The 16,799-nt window shown below is 45.8% G+C and overlaps 1 long non-coding RNA gene across 1 annotated transcript in view; it reads right to left on the bottom strand.

Annotated features, from left to right (window-relative positions):
* LOC146835087 (uncharacterized) overlaps positions 1-16,285 on the bottom strand; it is a 137,922-nt gene extending 121,637 nt beyond the window's left edge. Inside the window, exon 1 of the long non-coding RNA XR_014960377.1 lies at positions 16,221-16,285. This is a non-coding gene — a long non-coding RNA (uncharacterized LOC146835087). The remainder of the gene's footprint in view (positions 1-16,220) is intronic.
* Between the last annotated feature and the right edge of the window lie 514 nt (positions 16,286-16,799).

The following is a 16,799-nucleotide window of genomic DNA, read 5'->3' as shown; positions in this document are numbered from 1 at the left end:
GGCTAGCCCCCACACGCAAGTGGCGTGGAAACCAACAGAACAATTATATGACCCAGAAGTGGCAAGAAATGAGATACGGCTGCAAAAGAGCAGAACAACCAACTGTCAGGGTTATTTATGAATCTATGATGTGCAAATGCTTTATGACAAGCAAAGGATTTATGACAAGCAATGCAAATGATTTATGACACACAATGTATGACAGTTCACAATTATGATCAATGACCAGTGTCATAAACTTATGACCATGGATTGTGAGAAAAAGGTGATTATGCATGTAACTGTAACAAAATTGTGGGTAACATCAACCACAAAACTACAACATGTGTTGGCTTTATTAATAGATGTACATATGTAAGAAGGTTGCATGCCATGCTGGATTGGGCACAGTGCGGCGTTATGTACTTCATAAATACTCTACACATTGCCTCTCTGTGAAGCCTGAGAGCCCGCACATTTTCCACAGAGTCGCCACTGCCATTGCTCCCGAACTATGACACACTATCAACGCCACCTTTAAGACCGTCATCTTTCCCGACGACTGGAAACGAGCAGAAGTCAGACCCCTGCTCAAGAAGCCCTCAGTAGACCCCACTGACCTCAAAAACTACTGACCAATCTACCTCCTCCCCTTTGCAGCCAAAGTCACCGAGAAGACCATCAATGCACAACTAACCAAATTCATCGAAGAAAGCTCCATCCTTGCCCCCTTCCAATCTGGATTCCGCAGTAACCACAGCATCGAAACCGCTCTACTCGCCACCACAGACAACATCCGCACCCTCCTCGACCAAGGACATACCGTGGCTCTGATCCTAATCGACCTCTCTGCAGCGTTCGACACTGTCTCCCACCAAACACTCACCGCCAGACTCCATAATGCCAGCATACAAGGAACTGCCCTTGACTGGATCTGCTCGTTCCTCACCGGCAGAACCCAAAGAATCAGACTGCCACCTTTCCTCTCTGAACCCACGAAAATAAACTATGGAGTGCCCCAAGGATCATCGCTCAGCTCCACGCTCTTCAACATCTACATAGCCCCCTCGCCGCCATCGTCAGACAGCACGTACTCAGCAGAGTATCCTACACCGACGACACCTAGCTCATCCTCTCCCTCACCAAGCACCCAATCACCACCAAACTCAACTTCCAGGAAGGAATGAAGGGCGTTGCATCCTGGATGAGCAGAAACTGCCTGAAGCTCAACTCGGAGAAGACAGAAGTCCTCGTCCTCGGACCCTCGTCCCTGGCATGTAACAACACCTGGTAGCCCACTGCCCTCTGCAGCCCTCACCCCCATGAACCACACCCAAAACTTCAGCATTGTACTCGACTCGACATTAAGCCTGGGCAAAGCACTACGCTACGCTCGCGTAGTTTGCGAAGTTCGCGCTACTTCGCACTATGCGAATTGCACGTAGCACAGTGCGAACACGCGTAGCGTAGTATTGCGTAGTGCTGCGGTCATTTTTTGCTTGCTCGCGGTCCTCAACGTCAAGTTGGCGACCGCAAGCAAGCAAAATGACATCCCGGCGAGACTTTTTCCGTGTTCGCGATCAGCAACATCAAGTTGGCGATCGCGAGCATGGAAAATAAACCTCCCGGCGAGATTCCCAACGCGAGGAGGTCAGGTTTCTCATTGTGAGTGGTCGCGTATGCTCGCGACCGCTCGCGATGAGAAACTACCAGTTCGCGTTGAGAAAGCTGCCGCTCGAGTAACAATCTACTTGAGCAGCAGAAAACTACAGCTCGCACTGTGCAAGATGCCATTTTCAATGATTGCACAGTGCCGGTTGCTTGTCCGCACTGTGCAATCATTGAAAAAGACATCTGGCACAGTGCGAACAAGGTACCACGCAGTTCGCGAAGTGCTACGCTTAGCTCGCGTAGTGCGGAGTGCACTTTGCATAGCTTCGCGAAGTGCTACTTCGCGAACTACGCCCAGGGTTACTCGACAGGTCAACGCTGTTGCCTCCAGCTGCTTCAACAACCTCCAAATCCTCCGAAAGACTTTCAAGTGGATCCCCCCGGAATCAAGGAAGCCCATCACCCACACACTCATAACCAGCAGCCTGGACTACAGAAACACCCTCTACACTGGGATCAACAAGTCTCTGCTCCGCAAGGTCCAGACTATACAGAACACCGCAGCCAGACTTGTCCTCGGCATCCCTTGACACAAAAACACACCACCCAACACCTACGGAACCTCCACTTTCAAGATACTCACCAACGCCCACAAATGCCTCCACAACACCGGACCCCAGTACCTTAATGAGAGAATCTCCTTCCACGTACCCAAGAGAAACCTCCGATCCATCGACCTCGCCCTTGCCGAAACCCCACGCATCCGTAGAGTCAGAACAGGTGAAAGAACCTTCTCCTACATCGCGGCCAAGACTTGGAACGAGCTCCCGATCGACATCAGATGCGCCCCCTCCCTAAACATCATCAGGAAGACGCTCAAGATCTGGCTCTTTGACTGAGCGGAACTGCTTACCCCTCCGCCCAGTGCGCTTACAATTCCCCTGATTGATTGATTTGTTGTAAGCACAGGTTAATTTAGTGACTTTTTGTGGTTCACTCTGATAAGGATTGTGGCTGTTGCTTGAGTAGGCTTTCACCCCACTCATCCAACAACCCAATTTATCACAACAATATCTCTCAATGACCCCCAAGTCCAACATTTTGGCAACTTCTGCCTTAATTCACCCCTGAATCAGGTCCCACATACTGTACATCCTGTCCTTCATTGGCAGACTATTTCTTGTGTCCATGTCATGCACACAAACAGGTATCAACCGTGGAGGCATCGAGAAGAGGTTGGCAAACCGTTCCACCATTCTCTCTGCTGTTCTGTCGTTAACTCAGCAGCTAGCGGAACTCGTTCCACAGCACCATCCCTCATGTCACTAAACAGAAAGTCAGGATGAGTCTTTTTCTACTTACTCTGCCATAGCTGTGACATTCACTGTTTAATCTCTCCTGAGGAAAGGCTTCAGCCTGTTCATATGGAGCATCTTCATGGCATTTGTGGCAAGTGTGTCCACCAAATAGTTAACCTCAGAAATCTTCTAAACTACCTTGTATGGCCCATGCCATTTGTCCTCCAATGGCCTGGGACTATAAGGCTTTAGCACCAACACCTTCAGACCTTCCTGATACCCTGTCAGTGCAGTGTTCTGGTCTTATCACTCCTTCATCAGCGGTTGGCTAGCCTGAAGGTTTGCCTTTGTCTGACTCATGTATTGCGCCATCCATGTCCTGATGCCAATCACATAGTCCACCACATCCTTCTAGGGAAACTCTGAGGTTCCTTTCCACTCTTTACTGACTACGGTGAGTGGACCCCGCACTGGTTGTCCACACAGAAGCTGAAATAGACTGAACCCTACACCTTTCTGTGAAAACTCCCAGTAGGCAAACAAGAGACATGGCAGGGGAAGATCTCACGTCCTCCTGAGGATCTGTGCCAGAGTTCCCATTATGCTCTTCTGTGTCGCATTAAACATCTCCACCAAAGCATTGGTTTGTACCCGGTGGAGAAGTAGTATGCCACACCAGCTTGCTCCCACATCTTTTCCATGTAAGAGGAGATAAAATTGGTTCCCCAGTTTGAAGTTACCAATAACGGAAATCCAAACCTACAAAAGGTCCAGAGGAGAGCTTTCGCTACCACCCATGCAGTTATGCTCCTCAGAGGAACAGCTTCTGTGTACCAGGTGCCATGATCCACCACAACCAAGATATGCTTGTTGCCTCACTGTGAAGAGGTCAAATGGACAAACTATGTCTATGCCCACTCTCTCAAATGGAACAGCTACAACCGGTACAGGCACTAATGGTACCTTTGTCCTCCCTCCTGTCTCATCTTGCAGGCAGGAAAGGCTCTACAGAACCTCTCTGTGTCTTTGTGCAGTCTCAGCCACTAGAAAAAAGGGTAGGGCACTCTTCCAGGACGTTGCGGAAATATTTCTAGGAATGTCCCCCAAACCCTGCAGCCCTGCTAGAAGCGACCCAGATTTCAGCACCTGGTCCACTTCAGGAGCCTCATCCTCAGGAGCAGAAGCCATGACCACTGCCTTCCCAGAGTCTACCCTTTTCTGCAAACTACCTTGTCCCAGTCCAGCCAAAACAAGAATAATCCCAATCCCACTTTGTGACAGATGTGCAGCCTGTGCTCTGGTCAACACAGCTGACATGGCCCAAGCCATATAGGCTTCTGGTCCTGGAACCAAGCTAGGGGCATTCAAATAATTTCCCAAGAGACATCCAGCATCTTGCTTTTCCCTTACTTCAACATCAATCATAGCTGCCTTGTCCTTGAGCTCAATCTCCACCCAGGCAAGCAGATACTCCATGCCCTCTCCACTGGCAACCAAACCGATATCCTCGTTACCAGGGAGTATTTTCTAAGGCTTAAGGTGTTTCCTCTCAGCCATAGTGTGGAAGGCTCAAGTATCCCTCAGGGCAGGCACTTTCCTCCCATTAATACTAACTTCCTGCACAAACCCCATTATGTTAGGATAAATGTGTTTCAGAGAATCTGGGTTCCTCTCCCAGATCTCCATAGCTACTAGGTTGAACGTGACTGGGTCCTCTAGCATCTCTTCACCAACAGGTAACATGCTTGCTATCATGTGTGCTACTGGGTCAGGGTCTTTTGCCTGACAATCTCTCTTGAAGTGTACCACCTGGCAGCACTTTAAGCAAGTCACCACCTTGGACTTGGAAGAGCTTCCCTATCCTATCTTCTCTTGATGCTCCTTACCCAACAACCATTACCATTTCTATTTTGCTTGGGCCCTCCTCACAACTCAGGGGTTTGGTGACTGCTTTGAAGATGAACTAAAATGAATGGATTAATAAAGGGTGTAAAAATCAAAATCTGCAACTGAACACTTTAAACCGTTCTGTAAATGTGACGGAATTTGAAATCAGAGGCTAAAAATTAAGTTAGTATCCTCAGATTGAGTCGTGGGAACCGTGCAAGCGCATTACGCAGAAAATAAAATAGACGATGAGGGACCTCAATTTAGTTGAAAAAAGCTCCAACCTTCCCAATAAAATTAAAGCATTGATTTTTTGTGAACGAAATAAAATCATTTGTGTATTTGTTTGATGAATGCTTTTTTCTGTATTTTTTTGTTTTGGTTTAGGGTTAATTTAATTTAAAATGCTTAGGCCGGGGTCACTGACTTCCTGTAGTGATTCAGTGGGGGTCCCTGGATTCCAATAATTATTCAGTGGTGTGTCCTTGTGCTCCACTAAAGATTAAGTTAAGGGTCCACAGGCCTAACACATTTGAGGATAAAGTCATGGCAAACTCAGAGGAATCTGAGATGCAGGACCTGGTTGAAAGACCTGGACGACTCACAACTACTCAGTGCCAGGGTACTCTCCTATGTGATACTGTGCTCTACAAATCTGCATAACATGACATGGCATAACATAACATAGGTGATTCTGGTGCACCCAAGGGTGACATTGAATGCATTTGGTGGCCACTTCCCAAATGCCCTAGGCTACTGGAGGAGGCTGAGATAGGTTTTTCTAATCCTCCTCCTCACTCTTATGATCTCCTCAATACTTTTGATCCAGAGGATGTCATTCGCGCTTGTTCTTCAGACTGGATCCCCTCTGCAAAATCTACAGCCTCTTGTTTAAGCAAGGTTCAGTAAGCCTTTTGCAAAAGAGGCCCACAACTGCCTTAAAGAAGAATGCCCTCGTCCTTTGCACGAAGGCAAAGTCAGGAAACCTCAGAGATTGAGCCCAAACTGTCATCTTTTCTGAGAAAATATGTAAAAGAGCCAAAAAAGTGTATTGACAGTCCGGGCGGTCCTGTCAAGATAAACTTAACCTTTCAGGACCTATATCCTATATCTTGGTTCTACCCTTCTCGGCAAAGGAGCAAATGACTTCTATTGATCCTCAAATCTAGCTGGTTTGGCACAACAGTCCATTTGTTTATTAGGGAACACAAACTGCGCTTTATCCACGGAATGCTGTAGGTCCATCCTCCTTGTCATTGACCCAAAATTTGAGATATGGCCACAAATAGGACAGGGCAAGCGGCCCTAGGTGTATTACTTGGTGAACACTACTTTAAAGAAATAACAGAGTTTGTCAGTACCTTTGCCTATTCAGTCAAGGCTCAAGCAGCTCTCAAAAAGGTCTTCAATCAGCACCTTTTTAACAGAGGCAGCAGATGCAGGGGGTGCTCCACTAACCGAATTCCCTCCCAACCCCCGTTCACAGGATTCCTGATGTGAGGCAAATAGTGAGATTTACAGTGGGAAAAAAACTTCAAGCAATCCCAATCCAGAACATTGCAATATCGATGCTATTGTAGACCACAAAGGAAGTGGTTACAGTTTAGTTATCGACCTCAAACTATCCAAATTATGAATACTCTAAAGACACTTCAAAATGGAGGATAGTCACCTCCTGAGAGATCTGTTGAGAGAAGGTTTATGGTCCATCTAGATTTAAAAAAGATTATCTCTCAGTTCCAATTTTTCAACTACACACCATATTCTCTGTAAGAATTTTACCTAAAAATGATTGCCACTTCCCATTAGATTGTCCTCATTCCCCTGGTGGTTCACCAAATTGATGAGCTAGTGGTATAATTCCTCAGGGAATGCTGTATATGTCTTATGTAGGTATTAGTTATATATCTTGACCATGGCACAAGACTCAGATTAGGATCTCAGAATCAGAACAAATCCTTCCTATCTCTGATCACTCAAGTAGAATTCCTGGGATTCTGCATAAATACAACCATACCAACTCTTTCTTCACTGGGACAAAACATCTAAGCCATCAAGAAAGAGATTTGCAACGTTTTGGCGAAAGAGTTAATCGCTCGCCATTGGATAGTTTACCTGATTGGTCTCCTCTCGTCTTCCATTCAAGCGGTCTTCCCAGGTCCACATTTTTAGAGACCTTTACAAAAACTGAAAATCAAGCATCTGCAGAAAAGGTTTGTCCTATGCCTAGACGGTCCCTCTTTCTTCAGAAGTCAAATAAAAGCTTCAGTGGTGCTTTCCCACATGAAAGCCTGGAATGACCGGGCCATTTTTGGGCAGGCACTATATTTATTAATCAAACCAGATGCCAGCCTCTTTGGCCAGCGAGCAAGAGACAGCATCATATCAACAGGAGGCAGATGGGAGGAAAATTGTATGTAAATTGCCTTGAGCTTCTGGTGGGATTTTTTTCCCCACCCATATTTGAATAACACATTTGGATATGTTGGTAATTTGTTCCAACTCTTTAGTCACAGATCAGAATCAAGAATGAACGATTGAATGGAGATATTAGGATCCTCTTGCAGCAAGAAATAGGAGTTATTTGATGGCTGACATGGTTTATATGTCAAAAGGGACTATGATTGGTCAATGAGCTCCACTTACGGGAGTGGATATTTTTGTCTCTGAACTATGGGTAATGTAGCTCCTTGTGTTATGTTTATTGTTAATTGCTCCAATATGGCTGCTATTTGATTAAAGGAAGTAGACTACATAATCCTCGCCTCTGTGTCTTTAATAGCAGTGAAACTTCTTGTTCACAAATGCTAGAAAGTTTTTGGATTATGTACTATTTGTCCAAGGGCGCAGAAAGTTCATAGTGTCTGAAAAAGTAGCAGAGGTCACGTACTTTCTGGGGGGCAGTAGTATAAATAGACACTTCCTAACGTGATATCAAACTTTGGAACCCGACCTAGCTTCAAAATGGCGGCCATGATAAGCAGGCATGGAGTTGCAGCACTGAGCTGTCGAGCAGGCAGACCAGAGGGTCTCTTTTGGTCTCAGGACGGCGAGTGGAATGATTGATGCGATTTCAATGCCTTCCTCCCTTTCCCACTGTTCCATATTTCAGCACAGTGCAATGCACGGTTCCCGGGGATGACAGAGTAATTGAATTTTTAAGTGTGTGGAAGAATTGTGCGGTTTAACAATGGATCAATTCCACCTGCGCCATGAATTGAGAGAATAAATGGGCGGCAAACTGTGTGTCCAACTCGCGGACGGGGACAAAGCCTTCCCCGGCTATCTGTCTCGAGCAGCAGGCAGGGCGTCCGGGTTTTATTTCTCGCATTTATTTCAATAGTATATGTGTTTTAAGCTTTGAGCCATAAACAATCACCCAGTCCGATGTTGGCGCTGCCTGACCTGCAGTAAATTGCCTTGAATTCCTGCGGGTCATTTATCACCGCACTGTAATTGGGTGCTAAAAAGCATCGCATTGTTCTGCCTGCCCCCTCCTCTTTGTCATCCCCAGCTCTAGTTATCAGCCCCCCCCCCCCCCCATCCCCTCAGAGGCAGTTGCATGTTTGCACTCTCAAAGCTATCATTTAGAGATGCGCAGGGAGCTTGCCATATAAACAGGTTATATAAATGCAAATGTGAAGACATATCTATATATTAGGAATATGCCTTTGAGTTATATTTACTGGGACGCCTCCGTCTCTGTCCCTTTCAACCAGGGAGATCCTTGATTGAGAAGGGTGGCTGGGTGCAGAGTAGGGTAGTGACGTGGGCGACTGTTTGGCTGACATGATTTCAGCCTCACAAAGAGCTGGATCTGTGATTTACGGGGGTCCTTATGTATTACTCAGTTCCACCCTGCCTAAATCACAACAGTTTGTTGGGCAAGGAATTTGCCATGCTAAGAAAGTAATAAATTGGACGCTACAGCAGATGTGTGAGATTTGTCGTGTGTGACGGGCACGTGGTGTCTGTCTAGCGACACCCTAGGAAGATTTCTAATCTTGCCCGGCCCTAGAACCAGCCATGGACGTCAATCCAGAGCAGAAGCAAACACCTGGCAGACACTAGCCCTGCATTGGCCCTTGGTACCCCGGGCAGTGTCTTTTCCACACCTGCTGTCATGGTCCATGAAGGCGACTCCTTGGCTCTTCTTCCCCTTCTTCTTCTCAGCAGTGGATAGAAGACACAGCCGAGAGACCAGGGCTGCCCAAAGCCTGTGAGCTTGTCAGGGTGCCTGACGGCCTTCCCGCTACCCTTGGCATTTACTATATCGTCATTGATGTTGATCAAAACCCCCTTTTCAAAACACGGATTGGTGATGCACCCAAATGTGTGCGACCGCTTCACAAAGGATTATCCAGGTCTAAGTCTCATTTATTTACTGAAAAAGGAATAATTTGGTTATCTGTCATTTGGACCTGATTAACAAAGGGAGAACAATGCATGCTACGTACAAGTGTGAAGGACAGTAGATTTTGAGTATTAAACAGATATCCCTATGAGCTGATCACGCCCACCTGCAAGGATGCAGCCCTCCCTGTCATCCTCTAGAATGCCCTCTGCCACTGCCTGAACACAACAGGCACACAGGAGGGCTCCGCCCATCCGGCCAGCATGGATTCAACCGAAAGCCATCAAGGATGGATTGAAGCTGTTGAGATCTGCACAGTTAAACCTTGAACCATATCCCAGGACACCTCTGACAGAGACCCATCCCAGATGACAGTGGAGAAGAAACCAGTGGCAGATGTATGAAGAATCATCACAGAGCCTGCACTCACACAATGAGACAATGAACTAGGAAAGTGTGCATAGAACAAAGAGGATACACAAAGGAGGATCCTTGCCAATGTTTTAGAGGAGAAATGGACTGCTGCCCTCCTCGTCAAAGGATTTATTGTCTCACCTCCAGCCTAGAACTGACACGGCACAGTGATACCCCGAGGATCGGCTCATCCATCTCCAAGTCACTATCCAATGTCGCGGATGTGCGTACAACCCCAGTTATCTCAAGAACGGTATGAGTTTCAGGTATTGCTCATGAGTTCTGATTCCTCACCCTCTTAGGCATTTCCATTGTATGATGTTGTGTTACAAATTCTTTTATGAAGCACATCCTTTGTCAGTTCTTTGTCCTCCAGGCACTGCTGAGGGTGTACAGACTGTCACTGGCAAGTCATGAGTTGCCCCATGGGCCGGGCTGTAATATCTTTTGGGTCCCATACAGCCCTTCATTAGAACTTGCACATGCATGTAGTGAGGGAGCCTTGCATTTGGGTTATTGTGTGCATGTGTGTTGCTTCTTGTCCTGGTAGGCTAGTCATGCGTATTCTTTATCTCAGTGTGCTCGCAGCTGCAGTACTCGTCTATCCCAGAACCAGCTCAAGAGTCTATCCATTCCAAAAGTCCGGTTTCTGGCAGCAGGCAACATCCTGCTTCTTTCATCTAATTTTGCTAGAGGCAGAACCAGGGGCGGCTGGTGGATTTTTAAAGTGGTGGGCGAAAAATTGTATCGTAGTTTAACGAGCGAGCGAAGCGAGCGAGCCCGAACTGCAAAAGAAGGGTGCGGGGGATTCAAAAAATGGATGCAAATGGTGGCTTTTTACACCACATATTTACTGCAAATTGTTACAAACACGGGGTCCAAATATAGCATTTTAAAGCACAAGTGAGAAGAAAACATAAGAAACATATCAAACATTTGCCCAATCCTCTAACTGGTCTGCTTGCAAAATGACCCCCAAGCCAAGCACACAACCATTGGAAACAGGTCCTCTAAGTGTTTTCTACCTGTATCACATCTCTGCCTCTTTACTGTATTGGTTAATGAAGTCATCAAGGCTCACACCATTGGTAACACCGTACATTACAAATACTTTAAAAATTAGATGGTGAACGAGATCCATCCCAGGATTGCAGTTCATCCTTAATTTTTTTAAGATTAGCCAGACAAACAGAAATTATATTCCAGCAAGCTGTGTTTAGTTTGTAAAATATAACATTTGTATACTATAAATGTACACAGACAGAAGGTCCACATAACAGAAATTGAGGTGTAAAACATACAAACCTGATGACAAGATTTTGCGTGGAAAGCAGAGATATAGTGAAAGTGATAGATATGGTTTATGAAGTGTTTAAAAAATGACAATAGAGAAAAAGGAGTTAACAAAATAAGTTTAATTTTTAAATGAAAACATAAATACTAAAACATATATAAATGTAGAGCATAACAAGAAATAAAATCAAAATCAGTGAAGAAAGTAGATTGCATTTAGGGCCTCATTTATGAGGTTTTGCTGTAGGGCAGCACAGCAGGCCTTCCTTCTGCGCTGCCCTACAGCAAAAGAAAAGGGCAGGAATGCGCCGTATCTATCAGATATGGCGCATTCCTGTCCTTTTCCCCGGCACACGCACACAATGAGCTGCCGGGCGCCAATGCAGGCACCGTTGCACCGTGGTGCAAGGGTGCCTGCATTGCGGGCAATCACAAGAGGCTTTTTCCTCTTTCTCTGTGTGCTGCAGAAGGCAACACACATAGAAAAAGGAAAAACAAGGAGAAATAAAGATATTTCTCCCGCGTTGTGCTTGTGCCTCCCTTACGCCTCCCCTGGGGCGGCGTAAGTTTTTGGCGCTGCCTCAGATTACCGATTTCTCGGAAATCTGGGGCAGTGTCAAACAGCCAAGGATGTTGCTGGGAATGCCCCGAGCAACACCCATTGAACGCAGAAAACTGTGTTAAAGGGGACCATATTTACGAGGCAGCCTTAAGCCAAATAAAGTGGCTTAGTGCTGCCTCGTACATATGGAGCAAGCTCCTGCGCCACGGAACTTCACAAAAAGTGACATTCCGGCAGCACAAGGGGCCACATAAATGAGGCCCTTAATGTACAAAAGAAAAACAAAGTATAAAATGTAAACTTTAATTTGGCATTAACAAATAAATAAAAACACACCCAGTAGATAACAAGGTGAGAAAATATTGTTAAATAAACACAAATATGTTAAAGTGACAAAGCTTGGTTTCCACTCTTTATATTTGAACAATAATATTAAACGAGGAACTATGGGCTGTCAGTTTGTTGAATCCCTACAGACCCGAAAGTGTATATACGTTTTTGGAGTTTGACTTAATGTGACTTATGCAGGTCTTGCTGCTCACTTAATGTTTGTCGTTGTTTAAGAAAGTGCGTCCCTATATTTAGACTGTGCCCTAATGTAATCTAAATACAACTCTGTCAAGAATTGTCAGCTTATTAGAATGGTTCTCATTCAGTTAAAGGTACATTTTATTGCACACATGTTTTTTAAACTTTACTAGCTTTGTAATTAGCCAATCCCCTACCACTACATTGTAATCAGGAGCCTTAGATGAACCAATCAGAAGTCACAGGTGCCACTCCTCCCAACTTCTGGGAAGATGTCACTAGCGCAGTACTTAATGTTCTCTCTTGCTCTCCGCATCTATTGATCACACTGCTTCCCTCAAGCCCTCTTGTGCCACTGACAAAACCATCTGCTTCTTGATCTACCCCTGAAATATTAGAAGCAAAATGTAATTGCAAGGGACTGCAGCATAAGTGGAAAAAGTCCAACTTCTCTGATGCCAAAGACATCTATAGAGCAGTGATTATCAAAATATAAGTGACTGTATCGATTTTATTTTTAATCAAATTGACATCACCAAGACCTCCTCTGAAGAAACTTTGACAATAGTAAAAAACAAACCTGCCTCTAAAGGCTTACAGCAACAGAGTCTCTTTCTCATGAACCTTTCGACAATCTGGCGGTCTTCATTCAAGACAGGATCTTGAAAATTCAACCTGGCTTCACCCAATACAGCAGCACATGGTTCTCTTGTTAAATCTACCTGGGCCTCTATCTCCAACATGGGCTCTTATCTGCCTGTTCCATAAGAATCAATCAAATCTGCTTTCACCTCGATAAAGTCTGGCTAACACCTAGATGCTTCTGCCCCCAACATTGACATATTAGTAAAGGATATTCTCAAACCTACCTTTACTGATCTCTGTAACCATGCTCAGTCAGCTGTCCAAGTGCCTCCCAGCTGGACGCATACCATGGTTCTACCACTTCTTTAGAAACATACAGCTGGTACCAACTTGCTTAACAATTATCACCCCATTTTCCTGCTCCATGTTCCCTAAAATATCTTGGCAATAGAGGTTAATAAACAACTTCCGTGCTTTCTAGAACACCACAATCTACTGAACCATACTCATTGAGGCTTCTGATCACAACATAGCACTGAAACAGTCTTGCTTGCTGTGTCCCATGACCATACAGCCTGGCCGTGGCCATAATTGACCTCTTTGCAGCTCTCAATACTGCCTCCGAAAATGGTATCTGTTTGCAGGCCCTTAGATGGGTCAGTTCACTTCTGACCAATAGCTCATGATCCTTTCCTCTCCCTGAGTTTCAATCTATTTCAGCCTTCTGCGGAGTACCTCAAGGATCCTCATTTAACGTGCATGCCTCCTCTTTCTACTCTTATTAGATCCTTTAGGTCTAATGCTGATGACAGACAGATTGTGGTGTACTTTTCTTATAGTATTACCTCTAACCAAGAGCACTTCCGTGAAAGTATGCTAGTCTACTGTTTGATAACCAATCCTTTATTTGGTCTTCTTCGTAATGGTCCATTGAACTAGGCACCCCTCCAGTCCCTGTCACCGCTGCCAGAAATCTTGGTATACTATTTGATAACAATCTTATCTTCACACCTCACATCACTTAGTTAGCAGCCACCTGTTTCAGGATTCTTCATAAGCTTTCTGTAGAGACTGGTAGAAAGGAAATTATTTTCCCAAGCTTATTAAGCTAGAGAGAGTGTGATAAAAATGTTGTACACTTGCCTGCAGGTTACTAGCAGTGTATAATCAGAGTCACACAAGACCAGTTCCTGTGTAAATAATGTTTACAACCTTTCTGGTATGCAGGGTCTGCTGTCTCAGTTGCCTAATTCACTGCTGTCTCAGTTGCCTAATTCACACTCCGTATAGGCCTTGTTTGGCAGGTTCAAATAATTTGGCAGGTTCACCAAGCCTTTCATCCTTCAGGTAGATAAAATAAATAGCATTGAGTTGGGTAACGATAAACATCTGTTTTCAGCGCCACGATAGCCTCCTGGGTGAACGTGCGTCCTACAATGCATTGTGTTATCTGAATACAGTAGTCTGGACAACAGCGATACCGAGCGTGGATTTACTGATGCATAGCTTCAGAATCAGAGCCACCAGTATTATCATAAGAACTCTCCTGAGTTATTAGCAACCCTTTAGGAAATGAGGCCTGGTGTGGTGTTTCCATTTGCAGTGCATTAAGCTAGAGCGCTGCGCGGAGGGGAGACTGGTCTTCCTGGCGCCTGGCAGCAGTGTCTGCTATCTGTGCAGCAGATCTTGTCTTTAAGGGCCCAAGATCGGGATGAAAACACTTGAAGAGAAGATCTGTCACTTGTGACAAGTGACAGATCTTCTCTTCAAGTGTTTTCATCCCAAAAGAGTCGATCAAGCCCTCCCCGGGAGACCCTCATCCCCCCACTCTACACTTCAAGTTCCACCAGGTCTGTTGCTGTGCAGATTTCCCCTTCTCCACACAAGATGTCCGTCTGCGCGGAACTGCATCCCCCCAATCTCCTCCCCACAGCCTCGTCACTGAAATAAGGTGCGAAAGGGCATCCAGAGGCCGAGAAACCAAAGTGAACAGAAACAAAAAAAAAAACAAGCATTGGCAAAGCCTGATCTATTGGCTTTATCAATGTTTTTCAAACAGGTTGCACAGAAGCGCTCGCTGGCTGCTGTGCAACGTAGCTTAAAGGAAAGAAAATAATAGCGCTATGACGCGACAGGTGTGGACAGTCATACCGCTTTATTATTTTCTTTACTTTTAGTCAGGGCTTTAAGTGGGATGAAAAAAAGTAGGGGGGTCCCTAAAAGGAGCATGGCCTCTGTATAGGCATGGCTTAACCACATAAACTATTTTTCTGTCATTCTCATAGCTGGTATTTTGGTGTCTCTCTGAGCTTATTGAATCCAAAAATAACAACATAACAGCTGACATACACCTAAAACCAGTAAGAATCACATATTTTCTTTGACAGAGGTTGTCTGTGTGTGCTCTGCAGAGAGAGGCCAAGGACTGGACAACCATGCATTGTGATTGTGAACACCTTTTTGGGCCACTGACAGGCAACGCAAGAGAAACTCGCACTGCCTTCAGCCTCACCTCTGGATCTCTTAAACTTGGCCGTTATAAACTTCAGGCGGCAACTCATTTCAAAGCATGCGCTACATTAAAGCTAATAAAAGCTGTGGTAGCCAACAAACCATGTCCTGTGTGCAACATAGATCTCACTACAAGTGACCTTTAAAATTCAAACCAAGCTTGCAACACAGCGGACATCTCTTTTCTCTGCACTGTCCATGCAAACCCCTGAGCTCAGAAGAACCCGTCCGTACAATAATAACCATGCGCTGTTAGCGTGAGTTTAAGATCTCAGTTCGTACCCTCTCAAAGTGAGCTGCAGGCTGAAAACACCATGCGCTCTTTGGTGTGAGGTCACGGTGCAAACCATAACACGCCCTTCAAACGAGCTGCAGCAGAAGGCAGTAGTAGTATTTCAATGTGAGTGCAAATTTCAATACATCACAGGCTGTGCGTGAGGTGTAGTTCAACACCCGCGATATCTGACTGGTGTGACCTGTTGTTCTTAACACTGCATTTTTCAAGTGAATGCAGATTTTACACTAACAGCTCCATACTTCTTGTTGCCTTGCCCCCAAATTCGCTAAGGCCACCCCATCGACATTTGTTATGCACTTCAACGTCCAAGCTGCAGATCTTAATAAGCTGCACTCTGTGGGCTGCAGTTCCCAATATCCGGCTGTTTGTGAGAAGAACTGCATTTATCAGCACCCTATGAGCTGCTGTTATCAATAGTAATATGCTGGATAAAGCCCCCCAGTGCATCCCGGGAATACCTAAGCAAACAGAGCAGGGGCAGGGGGAAATAAAGCAATTGGTTAGCCAACCATGTGCTCTGAAGTGAACATTTTTTTAAATCTGGCCCTGATCTCGACCTGCGCCAAAACAGGGCAACAACACAGGGTGGAGTACAGTTTATGGAGCAGCAGTCAAGCAAGCAGGAAAATCCACGACGCGGCAGCAGCACCAGGCCTGGGCAGCAGGTTTTCCTTTCCAGCCTTCTGCGTGACTAATTTAGGAACACCGGCTGGGCCTTTCACTGTCTGGCCAGCTGCACGTGAAAGTGCAAAGGCCCGGCCAGTGTTCCTTTCCTTCTATTAGTCAAGTGAAGTCACAGTATCCTGTCACACACGCTTTCATTCAAGCTGCAGTGCTAAAGCTGCAGCCATCGTCACCTTAGTCGGGTCAGGTGGTCACTCGGCTGTGTGCAACACTTACTTAGTCAGTGCAGGTGCTCCGTGCTCGCTGTCCCAGGAGCTCAAATGATGTTCTCTCGCTCCGAGTCACACTCGTGACAGGCGGCACTGAAACAAACTGGAAAGTTTTGGATTGACCCCTCCCCCAGACCCCAGCACACCAATCACTGTTAAAACAACAACTGTTACTGGGTCTCTCTCCAGGAAGAGGCAGAGGCCCCTGCCACACCCCACTACTTTCACCGAAGCTGGACTGGCCTGCCCCCAGCCATTGGAATGAATGGGAAGCTTCTGACTCCTCCCTGGGCTTTACTAAATTCGCCCAAATTGAAAGCTGTATTCTGGCAGTGATACACAGATCCTGCCCATCTGTGTGTCGTCACTGCTCTGCTTTCTGGCTCAAGGTCGAAGAAATCTTCGCCCAGCCAAAAGCATGTGCAGCAGGGCCCCTGAGCCAAGAGCAATCATCCCCCACCCCCTCAAAGAAAAACCCGGATTTGCCCATGTTTGTTCACCGAGCAGCCAGCATAATTTATTGCTAGCTGCTCTGTGTTCCAGCTCACATTTTTTTAATCCCCAAGGGTGGCAGGGCGGCGCCCAT

The sequence above is a fragment of the Triturus cristatus genome, chromosome 4_2 (assembly GCF_964204655.1).
Source record: "Triturus cristatus chromosome 4_2, aTriCri1.1, whole genome shotgun sequence".
NCBI classification, from domain to species: domain Eukaryota; kingdom Metazoa; phylum Chordata; class Amphibia; order Caudata; family Salamandridae; genus Triturus; species Triturus cristatus.
This window is presented reverse-complemented; position numbering and strand designations above follow the sequence as displayed.